This window comes from Harmonia axyridis, chromosome 3 (genome assembly GCF_914767665.1).
Source record: "Harmonia axyridis chromosome 3, icHarAxyr1.1, whole genome shotgun sequence".
Classification (NCBI taxonomy): Eukaryota; Metazoa; Arthropoda; class Insecta; order Coleoptera; family Coccinellidae; genus Harmonia; species Harmonia axyridis.
Window position 1 is genome coordinate 35,149,080 of NC_059503.1, and position 12,679 is coordinate 35,161,758.

Below are 12,679 nucleotides of genomic sequence, written 5' to 3' on the forward strand. Positions count from 1 at the left end.
AAAGTCCAGTTAATGAATTCTCGAAATTTGTTTAAAATATCGTGATACGAAATTATTGGACCTTATAATACTTCTTATGTTACGTTTTTTTCATTTTTTTTTACTTTGATTGTGTTATCTTTTGAAACAAAATAGTGAAAAGAGAGAATGTCCTCTAGGTACATCTCAAATATTCTTCTCGAAGTAAAGAAGAATTTGAAATGTGAAAGATTGTCCTTCAGTTGGTTTGAGCTTATTTACCAGCTACTTTATGTCCGTTATCATTTTATAGTTTTGCTTTCAAGAATATAAATTTTGTATTTTTCTCAACATTGATAAGGAGTGAGTTCTTGTCCAGAATTGTTTTTTGTAAGTGTTGGTCGAAAAATAAATCATGCTATCACAATTAGTGAATACATCTATTTAATATGTCAATTTGATTTCTGTCAGAACCTATAAGCGTATTGATTATCCGAACTAATTTGATTGAATCCAAAGTAATAAACTTCAATGTACTAATTTTTCACTAGCAAAGAATTTTCTTCAACTTTAAAGATTAAATAAAAAAAAAACTTTTAATGCCTTCACTAAATTATTTACTGTAACTTATCTATATTAAGAATTTGGGATCTCCATCAAAACTGACATTTCTATTATTTGTACGTTGGTTATAGTTAGTTCATCCTCTTTTCGTATTATTGATTTGAATGTCGAAGGTTCAATTGGAAAAAAGACCGTAAAAAATATTTCTGCTTTGAATTTGTTATAATTATAATATGTTGCTAAGATTTGTATGTAATTGGATGTGAATCTCAACATTTCTTTTAATTAAAAAATAAAGTAAAATTATTTGGTCAAAATAACGATAAGTAACCTGACTGACATCATACTATAGACAATATATTTTTTTGAATTTTATCAAATTGTGATGAAAATTTGATTTTTCATTGAAAACTATTGATGTGGCGAATATTGAATTAATTAAGATAAGAGTTAATTTTGTTCCTTATTATTAAAACCCCATAGTGAATTTATTTATTATGTAGTGAATGTATTTTAAATATGGTCCTTATGTGCACCTGAAAATATTTCAACATCGAAATATTCTTACAATTTATTATTTTGTTTTTTTTCAATTAAAGTATTTTGTGGTATTTTCTGGTTGTGAATTCATGTGTTATCGATGCGATAAATAAATATTTCTAATTTAATATCGAATATTAAGTGAGAAAGGTGAAGTTGCAAAATGGTGAATGCGCCGATATCCAAAATCAAATAAATTTTAATAATATTCAATCGCTGTCATGTAAATATTTTTCGTTTTCCCGAACCAACTTCTGCTATCATTATTCATGAACAAATCCTGAACGATGCTTGAAATTAGCCGTGTGAAATTCAATTAGTATCGTTGCGAGTTACCAACGTTTCACGAATCACCCTCAATATGGAAGGAAACCGCACTAAATACTTGCCGAAATTGAGCATTTTTTCCCCCGACTGGTGGGTTAATCCTAAATTCTGCCGGACCTTTTTAAATTGCAACTGAGGACCGCTTGAGGCCCAATTAGGGATCGTTTACGGATTTTTGCGGCTTGAATCTGACGTTTAATTGACAGGAAAATTTGTTTGGTTTTAGGGGAGAAGTTTCGATAACTTGTCCCATTTAGTGAAATCAATTTTATAAACCGGATGTCTGAGTTAAATATTATTGAAAAAAAAAATTATAAATTTTTCTGTGAAATTAAATATAATTTTCTCAAAACCTGCAATCAGAGTTTATACCCAAAATCTATTTAGAGTTGAATCGTAATTTTCAAAATATTACTGGATATGTCTTTATAAATAAAGTTGGGAAATATCGGTCTCAGGAACAAAAAATCCAATAAGTCTTACTCCATTCTTTCACAACGGTTTTTTTTATCCATGTCTTGATGAAAATTTTTCAATCATAAATTCCTCTTGGTGTTTTGAATATCAGACAAAAAGAGATTATCATCATTGATGATGAAATATTATGCATTTAATTTATCGAAACAATGAAAATTTCGTGGAAGGAATTTTATTGTTAACGAGAAGTATTAAAAGAAAGAGAAAATTCTAATAATTAGTCCATCAAAATTAATCCACGAAGTACCATTTTTTATATGAAAATAAGGTCCCATTTGTTATTTTTCAATTTTTCGGAATTTCTGCATTTAAATTAGTTTTATTCCATCAGTTACTGAAGGGTCATGAAAAAGCATACGTTTTTCCCAATAGAAATTACAATTATTTTGATATCGATCTAAAAAACAGTCTAGATAATCAATATGAATTCTTATTTTCTTTATTGATTGACTTTAACGAAAAGAACTTTCTGGCGTAAATATCGCGTTTTATTATATTCTCAAATTATGTCCCTTCTAGTCGAAAAATATATTGATGGGAAATTATTTTTATCAGTATGCTGAACTACTCGAAATGTTCGAGTTCGTGTAATAATAATTTTGTGGCAACAAAAGTATTGCAACAGATATACATGTTCACAGTTTATATGTGTTTTTTTTGGAGGTAGATATCTTTTAAAACATGTATTTCGAAAATATTCCTGGCGTCAATTGAAACGTCATAATAAGAAATTACTTAAGAGTCAAAAAGGGGATTTAGATTAATAAAGTTGAGAATTATATTTTTTCATGAAGCCTTGTGATTATTGTCATTTCACCAATAAAACAATATTTGGATCTTAGTCGATTTAAAAGATATGATAGAAGAAAATGTACAAATATTCACTGTATTTTGAAGAAAACTTTGAATTTTCCGGTTTTTTCATTGAATTAATTTTGTTTTCAAGTAGTGGGCATTCTGTTTCAGTGGATGTAAGAGTTTTAGGTATATTTTTGGAACAGAGGGACACTTCAAATAATATTTTCTCAATAAGCGTTGAATAAATATGTTATTAAGATGGTTGGAAGAAAATATTATTTTCATGAAGAATTGATAAGATGTAACGATGATTATTTTTGAGTATAAAATTATCAATTTTGCTTTATTTTTTTTCTTTACATTCGTAATCTTGTTATCAATTCATTATTGAAAAAAAATTGAAATATTAGACTATCAACTTGTTTTAATCGGAATGGAAATATATGAAATTGAAATTTTCCTCATCAAAAATGAATGGATGAATGATTCACGTGAATTCTCGACAATTTTGAGAATGAGGATATTTCCTATAGACTTAATTCAAATTCGTTCAAGAATCGATTTGGATATGTCAACGAAGAAAAAATGTTTTTTAGGTTTGTTGTGAAGATGTTATAAGAAATATATTTCATTTCAGTTTATATGTAATCACAGTTGTCATTTGCTACTTGATGACATGGGACGAATAATGCATTTTAATTTTGTCAGTACTTTACATTACCTACTCAAACATTGGCAGGGCAATATGGACGATTCAAAGACATTAAAATTTTGTTTTATCGTTTACGTTTGTGTTCAGATATTATTATGTTGTCACTTAAATCTTGAATCAGCTGGAACAGGTTAAAACTCGAAAATGATGTTCCATTTCAAGGGAATGTTGTTGTATTCCTCAGTACCGAGTATGGAGAGTTGCTCAATGTGTCCATTTATGGTATGGTGAGTTATAGTTCATAATGGCTCATCCTGTAAGTGCATGTTTTTGATGGTAAGTAGAATCGGGGATGTTGTTGTATTCCTCAGTACCGAGTATGGAGAGTTGCTCAATGTGTCCATTTATGGTATGGTGAGTTATAGTTCATAATGGCTCATCCTGTAAGTGCATGTTTTTGATGGTAAGTAGAATCGGGGATACCTGAAAAATAAATATGTATGAGTGAACTGAAAAACTGTTCAATTATTTGGGGATATATTTTGTGTAAGGAATGATTTTGGTTGAGAACAAATATTAAATCTACCGACATGAAAGGTTGTAATGAAATAGAAAACAGTAGATGAAAATCTTTCACATTGAGGAATTAATATAGCAAATTCATGATTCATAAAAAAAATCCCACAATTTCATGAAATAAAAAATCGAGAAAATCTCTGGCTTAGCATCTGGAGCTACAGAAAAGAATACAGAATTGTTTTGTTGGTTTATTTCATAGAGATGAGAGGTTCTACTGATATACAGCGAGTAATTTCGAGTGATTAATTTACATACATGTACCTATATAAACTAAATGTCAACCTAGTCGAATCTGTGGTTATTTTTTAATTATTTGCATGAATTATTCTTGGTTCTTATAAGCATGAATTTTTGCAATTTTTTGCAACCTGAAATTGTTATTTTTCATCATTATTTATTTATTATTATTAATTAATTCAACACACAAAATTTCAACTATGTAGAGACGGTATAGGAGCTGATCTACAATTCTGACTATGTGATTGGCTCAAAATTTTGAGAGTTGCTTGAAATTTTCAGTTGATAAACAAAAGCGGAACCTCAATCCCATCGAATATTTTGTGAAGCAATGGGTATTGGGTATAATTGTTGGACATTCTTCTTCTCTCATTCAAATAATAAGAATTATTCATATTATAATATTTATTCATACATCTACAGTACAAAGATGATATACAGTGTGGTCTAAGAAAAACTTAACATCTCGATTTTCCGGCTTTGAAAAGGAAATTTGGAGAATCACTCGCATCCGTCAATTTCTGATTTGAATGAGAACAACTTTTCTGCTCTTAGCATCCCCGCAACTGAAACCCTCAAATTGGGGTGGGAACAACCCCTTGATTTTGAATGAGGATAAGTGGTGTTGCGATACTTCATTTTGAAGATCTTGTCGAGTACTATCTAATCCTGAATGACAGGTAAAATTGTGGAAGAGCACCAAATATTAAGGGACATATTGTACTCAATACGACCTTCAAAATTAGTTATCGCAATAACACTCATCCCTATACTAAATCAAGAGGTTGCGCTCACCCCTGTTAGGGAATTGAAATTACAGAGATGAAAAAAAACGCTCAAATCAGTCTGAGCGATTTTCCACAATTTCATTTCAAAGTCGGAAAATCGAGGTGCAAAGTTTGCGTTGTTTAATCAGGTGTACAGGGTGGGCAAATAAGCGAGTTGAGCGGCTATATCTCAGGATCCATCGTAGAGACTTGCGGTAAAAAATTTTAACACTAAAGTGAACAAGAAAACACACTGGAAATTGCTTTGAAGTTCATACCTCTACCGCAAGGGGGCGTTATAGCTACCGTCGAGTATAAAAATGAATTTTACTCCAAAATGTTTCATATGAAGCTGTAGAAAAAATATCATCACAGTAATCCTTGGAAAGTTCTCTATCTTTTTAAATTGTCACTTTCGATTTTACGACATCAAATAAGGATAGGTGAAAGGCAGAAATCTGACTGACTGAAACGCCTGTAACTTCAGTTTGGCTCAACATTTTTGAGCAAATTAGATCTCGTCTGGAAGATAATATCTTGTTGATTGAGGACAAAATATACTCATGATAAATTTGTTTTTGCTGCTTTCGATAGGGGGCGCTAAGTCAGAAGTTCATTGTTTTGTTCATTTAACTCCGAAATTTCAAATGTAATGATAGGATTTTCTTAACAGAAACAGAAGTTCCATCAAATTTGCATGAAAAAACCTGCAGGTCGCAAAGCGATAATTTCAGGCGTTCTGAAGTTATGGCCGAAAGAAGATATTCTTCAACTGGTGCACTGCGAAAAACCGAATTGTGTCTTTCGGTTCTGACAGAAACAGAAATCCCATAAAATTTGTATGAAAAAACCGGAAGGTCGCAAACCGATAGCTTCAGGCATTCTGGAGTTATGGCGGAAAGAAGATATTCTTCAACTGATGCACTGAAAAACCAAATTGTGTCTTCTTTCGGCCATAACTCCAGAATGCTTGAAGCTATCGCTTTACGACCAGAACAGAACCAGGAACAGAAAAATGGGTGGTGTAAATATCGATCAAACCATAAGGTATCTGTTCATTTCATTCGAATTTTTTTTCTTAAAACTATGACTATTTCTGTGAAATCTAAACCCATCTCCGTTCCCATTCAAAGAGTGCAAAAAAGATTAAATATTTTGTCAAGTCAGTGAATAAAAACTATGAAAACTCATATCAGAAGGAGAAAAAGAAATACGACAATTTACTAAGGTAGATTGAAAAAGAAATATCATAAAAATTATAAATCCAGATGATAAATCAAAATGGTCAATTTTCAGAGAGATAAAAGCACAAAATAAATAATCAGATATTAAAATATCGGATGACCTTAATGTTTTTGCCAGACATCAATTTGCTACTTCAGCCTGTAATCCCCTACTCTGTCAACCAAAGCAAAAACTTCAGCACAATACATATAACGTCTACGGACAAATCGGTACTCTTTGGCCGTACCAATGAAGTAGAATTCAATGAAATTATAAAATCAATGAGGCATAAAATTAGTTTTGGATTGGATGATATTTCCAGAACTATTATTAAAGTCATAGTTGAAGAAATTATCACACCACTTACATTAATTGTCAATAATTCAATAAAATCCAAAATCTTCCCAAATGGTCTGAAGCTGGCATTGGTAAAGAACATTCTCAAAAAAAGAAATAGAGCTGCAGTTGAAAACTACATACCAATCTCATTGCTACCAAATATTTAAGATGGTGTTTGCAAAAAGACTGACTATTTTTCTGAAAGAGGTAAGGACCAATTTTCAACTTGATTTCATGTAGGGTGAATCAACAAAGACAGCCATACAAAAAATTTTTCGCAATATATACCAATACCTCGAGAATGGCAATGTTATCATTAGTCTATTTCTGGATTTATCTAGAGCCTTCGATTCACTAACACATCAATAGATATACCCTAACTAAACTAGATGATTATCTTATCGATTATTATCGAATAAGATTGGATTGCTTCTGATTTTACTCGGAAAACATGAGACAGATGACCACACCTACAAAAAATGGAGAGACTGAAATGTTTGAAACAATAAGTGTAACTCTCGGAATATCCCAAAATAGCATATAAGGACCAATACTCTTCGACCTGTGCACAGTGCACAAATGATTGTGAAATAAGAGAAATTGTTAAATATGCTAACAAAAATATTACTTTTAAGACCGAATCATACCCTGATGCTGTCGCAAAAAAAAATGGTTATCTGTCAAGCAAATCACTGTGGGACAAATGGATTATTACTGAACAAGGGGAAAACAGTAGATGTTCTCTCTTCAAATCGACGTATTTAGTTTAAATTAATTAGTTAATTACACCTGAAAAAAATCAACTTGAAATCGACCACCATAAAATTGTGACCATCAATTTTTTCTTGGAATCTACTTGGACGATACCTTGAGCTGCTTCTACAGAAAGAAGTGTAAAAATATAGTAGTGTTGAATACTTCAATAAATTGCCATTCACTCTCGGAGGAGCACTGAATTTTGCGATACATAGGTATTCAAAGAGAATCTGTTTTCACTATTAGTGGAATTGGAACCATATCCATTTGAAGAACTCATGTACATTAATTTGTTATTTATTTTACGTTATTTCGTTACATTGATATTTTACTTTGTGAAATACTATTATTTTGAAATAGAGGTGAATAGCTAATAACGCTTGCTTTGGCCTCATTTTCATCTACTCTCCAACCCTGTCCAAGCTCGTTGATCCCAAGTGTGCGCGAGTGAAAAACCCTCTTCTTAGAAGTTATCTCCACGTTACAGTTCGAAACTCCCTGTTATTTACCCTCTATTCTATGGGCCCAACGTTCATTTATCTTAGCTTTTCCTAGGCAGAAATGTTGAATAATGCATCCCCTCATCTTTAATTCTGCGAATACCGAATTTTGAAACCCTCTAGCAAGGATCCTATATTGGGGTGGATGTTCGTGATTTCAGTTTGAATCATCGTTATTTTCTCTAGGGGGTTGCTGCTATATGAGGGTAATGCTTCATTTTGTTTTGAAATATCGAATTACAAATTTTTGATATTCTTTAAGGAAAATAAGTTTTATTGATTTTGGGTTCATCTTGTGTTTAATATGGGGGGATTAATGGAAATTGGCCTAAATTTCTGATATCCTGAAAATCAGCATTCCGATTTTGTTCAAATTTTGTGGTCTTGTTCACTTCATACAATTCCTCGAAACATTTAGTGTAATTTTAAAATTTTCAGGTCAGCAATCATATTATTGACTTTTTTCCATTAGACTTCGAAATTTTTTTACACCTTTCAGAGATATGTCATTATTGCCAAGAAAAAATAGATAATTCAGTCTAATGGATCCAATTTTTACTTTGAACTTTCAAACTTCAACCTGTATCTCGGAAACGAAGCAACTCCAGATATATGTTCATATATAGGACCTTTTTTCTTGAAAGGATTTAACGAATCGTATCGTAGTTATAAGTCACCAATCACCATGTGTAGGACATGCAGGATGGTCCTCCATTGGAGTAACAAAGAAAAATGTGTGATTCCTTGAATAATTTCAATAAAAAAAGTCCAATAACATAAGTCGAAAAAGGCTTTGTTTTTGAGATACAAGATGTTTTTTGTAGTCCTACTTTTTTGTGATGATTATACCAGTTTATCGCATCTCCATTAATCTTCGCTACATATCAGTTAAATAAGTAACAAAACATATAATTAATTCATTCATCACAGCTTACTAACTGGATCTTTATGATTATTTGGATTTTCCTGAGGATTACTAGAGAATTGTTTGAGTTTTTTGTCTCAAAATCGGTAGCAGGAACGACAAAATTCTAAGATGCTAAGTACATAGTAGTACTGGACCGAAGTTTATTTTCACATTTTTCTGCCAGTAGTTCACCAAAAAAGAGTTCTGGAGGAATGGAGCGGGCGCTGTTCCAGAATAAATATCAACCTGTAGATTTGCTTTCTTAATTAGCATATCACATCATGAACTACCAATTTCAAGTCAAATATATTATGAAGGGAAGGTGCTATAAAAAAAACTTGAATAAAAATCAAACTTTAACACCTTATATCTCAAAAAAAAAGCGTTTGCGAGCTCAGTCATGTTTATAGGATTTTGTTTTCTAAAATGATCTCAATTTGGGAACACTCTGTATTTTCATTTGGAGTTGAAAGAAATAAACTACTTATCCTTTTTGGAGTATTCGCTGAGAGGCGAATGAAAATAATGTTACGTACGAAAGAAGGTGTTAATAATCGACAACTGAACACGAAATAATATTGAAAAAGTGACATTTCTTAACTAAATAATGATCGAATCAATAACCTCGGGAATATCGTAGAAAATCGATCAAACTTTTTCGCCCTCATAACTCAAATTGGACGTGTTTCTCCTAGCATTCAAACCGTCCAAGTTACCCCCGTTTCAAGACAACAGGCCGCGATATATCTCTGTTTATCTTGAACCACGCAAACCGACAATTCTTCACCACCCTTCCTAAAACTCGCGAGTTGAGCAAATTTTAGAAATTCCACCCCGAGCAGTCGTGTTCCGAACCCTTTCGGAACAACAATTTAATATTTCACGTACACAATATAGGCGAACTAAGAAACTCACCCCCAACCCCGTATAATTCATAACTGAAATTGCGAAAATGCCCCATTAATTTCTGCAGTGATTTCTGGCGCTTCGGAGGGGGTGAATGTGCGTTAAGAAATATTCGCCACCTAAGGATAAAGTTCCGGACAAAAGCGGTTTGGGAATGGCCTTCTGCCCTAATTTATGCTCGAATTATTATCAGTTATTTCTTTATTAGAAATAATAAAATTGTTGTTCATTTTTCGTTGAACAAATGACTTAATATAGTTATATATAGGCTGATTTCGAAAAAAATTGCGTCATTTTTGTGTTTTTAAGATTGCTCCTTTTTTGAAATTTTATTAACTTCGTTCTGACTATCAGAAAAAGTCAATGAGTCTTTTCAACAGTTTGAAATTTATAGCACAGTTAGATATATAGTTCCTAATCAGCTAGATCAAAATGATTATATTTTCAATTTTCATAAGGAAATGTCAATTTCAATGATAATAATGAAAAAAATGTGAGAGTTTTCATGAAAATTGAAAAAATTGTATCATAACAAAAAACTTTCTTTATTATTGATGAATATAAAAATTTTTGCAATTAATATTCTAAACATTCGACGGAAAAGAAAAGCTTTTTAGCTGCAGAAAGAGACATAATACTCATTTTAAATTAAAATGAATAGTACTCAAATATTAAATTGAAATCACCTTCAACATTTTTTGTTACTTCTTCATCTATCAAAGCCACTTAAAAACAATATTCCTTTCTGATGCGATTATATCTCTCATTTAGCCTCAAAAAATCACGATTTCCATAAGTCACATTTGAATACCTTTATAGTATAGTACCAAAACTTATTATAGAAAAAACTCTGTAGGTGAATTCTTCATTTGAAATTCATTTAAAATTCGTCACAAAATACTGCAAAACACTGTTGAAGAATTTCAATGAAATATTCGAAATTATTATTATTCATAACTAACAAAATTTTGAAACAAGGAGATATAAACTAAAAATTAAAAGTGCTTTAAATTCGCTGATTCTCATACTTTTCAAATTACTAGATGGCATTCTGAAGTTAAAAATATCGATGGTATATAGCTACCGATATAGGTATTTCATTTCAAATATTCTTTAATGTGCCTGACAAAAGATATGGGTTGCTAACAAACAGATTTTTTATGATTTGATTATCCAGATTCTAAACATTTGAACACGTGAAATAGATGTGTTTATTTTGAAGGAATGAAGTGGTTTTTCTCCCCTGAACGATAACAAAGTTTGGAAAAACTGAACAAAATTCAGGGTACGAAATTACCGTGAAAGTATTATTCAAGAACGCTTCAATGAATTTTTAATTATGAGAAATAAATATTTTTAGCCGCCAAATACCACACTTAAACATCCTTTGAAATTTGCAGTGTATTTCAATAGAGAAAAATATAAAGGATGAAATATTCCATCCTAAAATATCATTCTTATTATTCCTAACCCTTCCAAAAAATCAATCCCCAGTCCAAGAACACTCCAAGCCAAAAAATCTCCCTTTCAACCCTTACGGAACGCAGCCGGCATGCGGGGGTAGGCGGAGGAGAATGCTCGCCACATTAGAAAACTAACTCACGTACATTCTTCAAGGGGTGCACTGGCAGCATCATTGATTTCTTACATGAGGCCACACCCTCCGACTGCTAGGATTTACCCCTCTTCACTTTCTCGGCGCTCGCACCCCTCGCCTCACCCCTCGTGGGCTTTAAGGAAGGTCCGACGCTCTTCCCCTTTCCTGGGACCCGCTTGGGTTGAATCCCCTCCAAGAGCAGAACGTGAGATCGGCGTAGTCTTGAGGAGAGTCGAGATGTTTGCTTTTTTTTTGAGTGTTTTTTTTTGGGAATTTGGATTGGGGGAGGAATAAGGGTTGAGCTCTCGGTGGCTTTTGATTCTATGGAAAATAATATGTATCTTCTTTTATATAACTGCATTTAAAGCAAACACTATCATAAATAGGACTATCCGAATAAAAATATCTATCGGAATGCGTATAGATATTCGAGATGTACTGAAATACTACTTCAAATTAGTCATAATTATATCTCCTTACTTTGATTCATCAGTACAAATATAGTTTATAGTGTGTTTTATTCACCAGGTCTTTCAATTTTAAATTTAATTTTTCCAATCTTTTGTTCAGTGAGTCGTCTTTTCGATACGATAGGTACCTCTGAAATGATGAATAAATTTATTTCGAAATAAAGATACATTCCAGTATTCAACAAATAATTTCCAATGAATTGTGATTCAGTACTAGGTACAGTTGTAAGGTTATAAGTGTGCACAGTTGTCCTTTGCACTGAAATGTCTCAGTGAGCAACTTATTAGAATGGCGTCGTCAGAAGCTAACGACATCAGTTTCTGCCGGGAGGAGGAAAAAACTCCTGATCTCCTGATATCAGAAGCCATCCCAGATGACAGAGTTCAGTTGAATTGTAGAACTGAAGTCGAGCTATAGATGGTACAGTGTTGACAACAACTCTGATGGGAGCAAAATAGATACTAAGCTAGCAGTGCAATGTTACCCATTACACAGTAATCAGTAGCCAAAATAAAAAATACGTCAACTCGATGATGATCATCTCAATGTTGTTTACACCCCTGAGATTGAGTGGTGAGACAGTAAAAAAAAAATTATTTCAACGGTATTTGGGGTTTGGAAGAGCGTATTGATCGAAAAGAAAATTTTTTGAAAGAAAGGATAGTAGACATCTTGCAAGAATGTCGGTGTGAAATAATTTCTGGCTGAAAACTCAACAAATCCTGAAGAAAACTACCGTATTCCATCGATAGGATGCCATCTACATATTCCAGAATTGAAAGAAGATAAGGATTTCGGGCTCGCATTCGCAGTAGATACTGATGACGAATTCTAGGTGAAATTTAAGAATGTCGGTCCGTCCTGAACCCCCTCCCGAACGAAACTTTTGAACGGAATGACGTAGGTTCTAGATCCTTAGTGAATTAAACCAACACGGTAAATCAAAATTCCAATCAATTTTTCCAGAATTTATCCATATTGAAATATATGAAATATTGGACTCGAAAGAATAAAGCTTATTACACCGGTTAGCGGTTATTACTGCAAAATCAGATTTTTTCAACGATTTAATATTTCAAT

The 12,679-nt window shown here is 32.3% G+C and overlaps 1 long non-coding RNA gene across 1 annotated transcript in view; it reads right to left on the reverse strand.

Moving 5' to 3' along the window:
* Nucleotides 1-3,664: 3,664 nt before the first annotated feature.
* The window catches only part of LOC123674904, a 46,347-nt gene continuing 37,332 nt past the window's right edge, over nt 3,665-12,679 (reverse strand). Inside the window, exon 3 of the long non-coding RNA XR_006746720.1 lies at nt 3,665-3,799. This is a non-coding gene — a long non-coding RNA (uncharacterized LOC123674904). The remainder of the gene's footprint in view (nt 3,800-12,679) is intronic.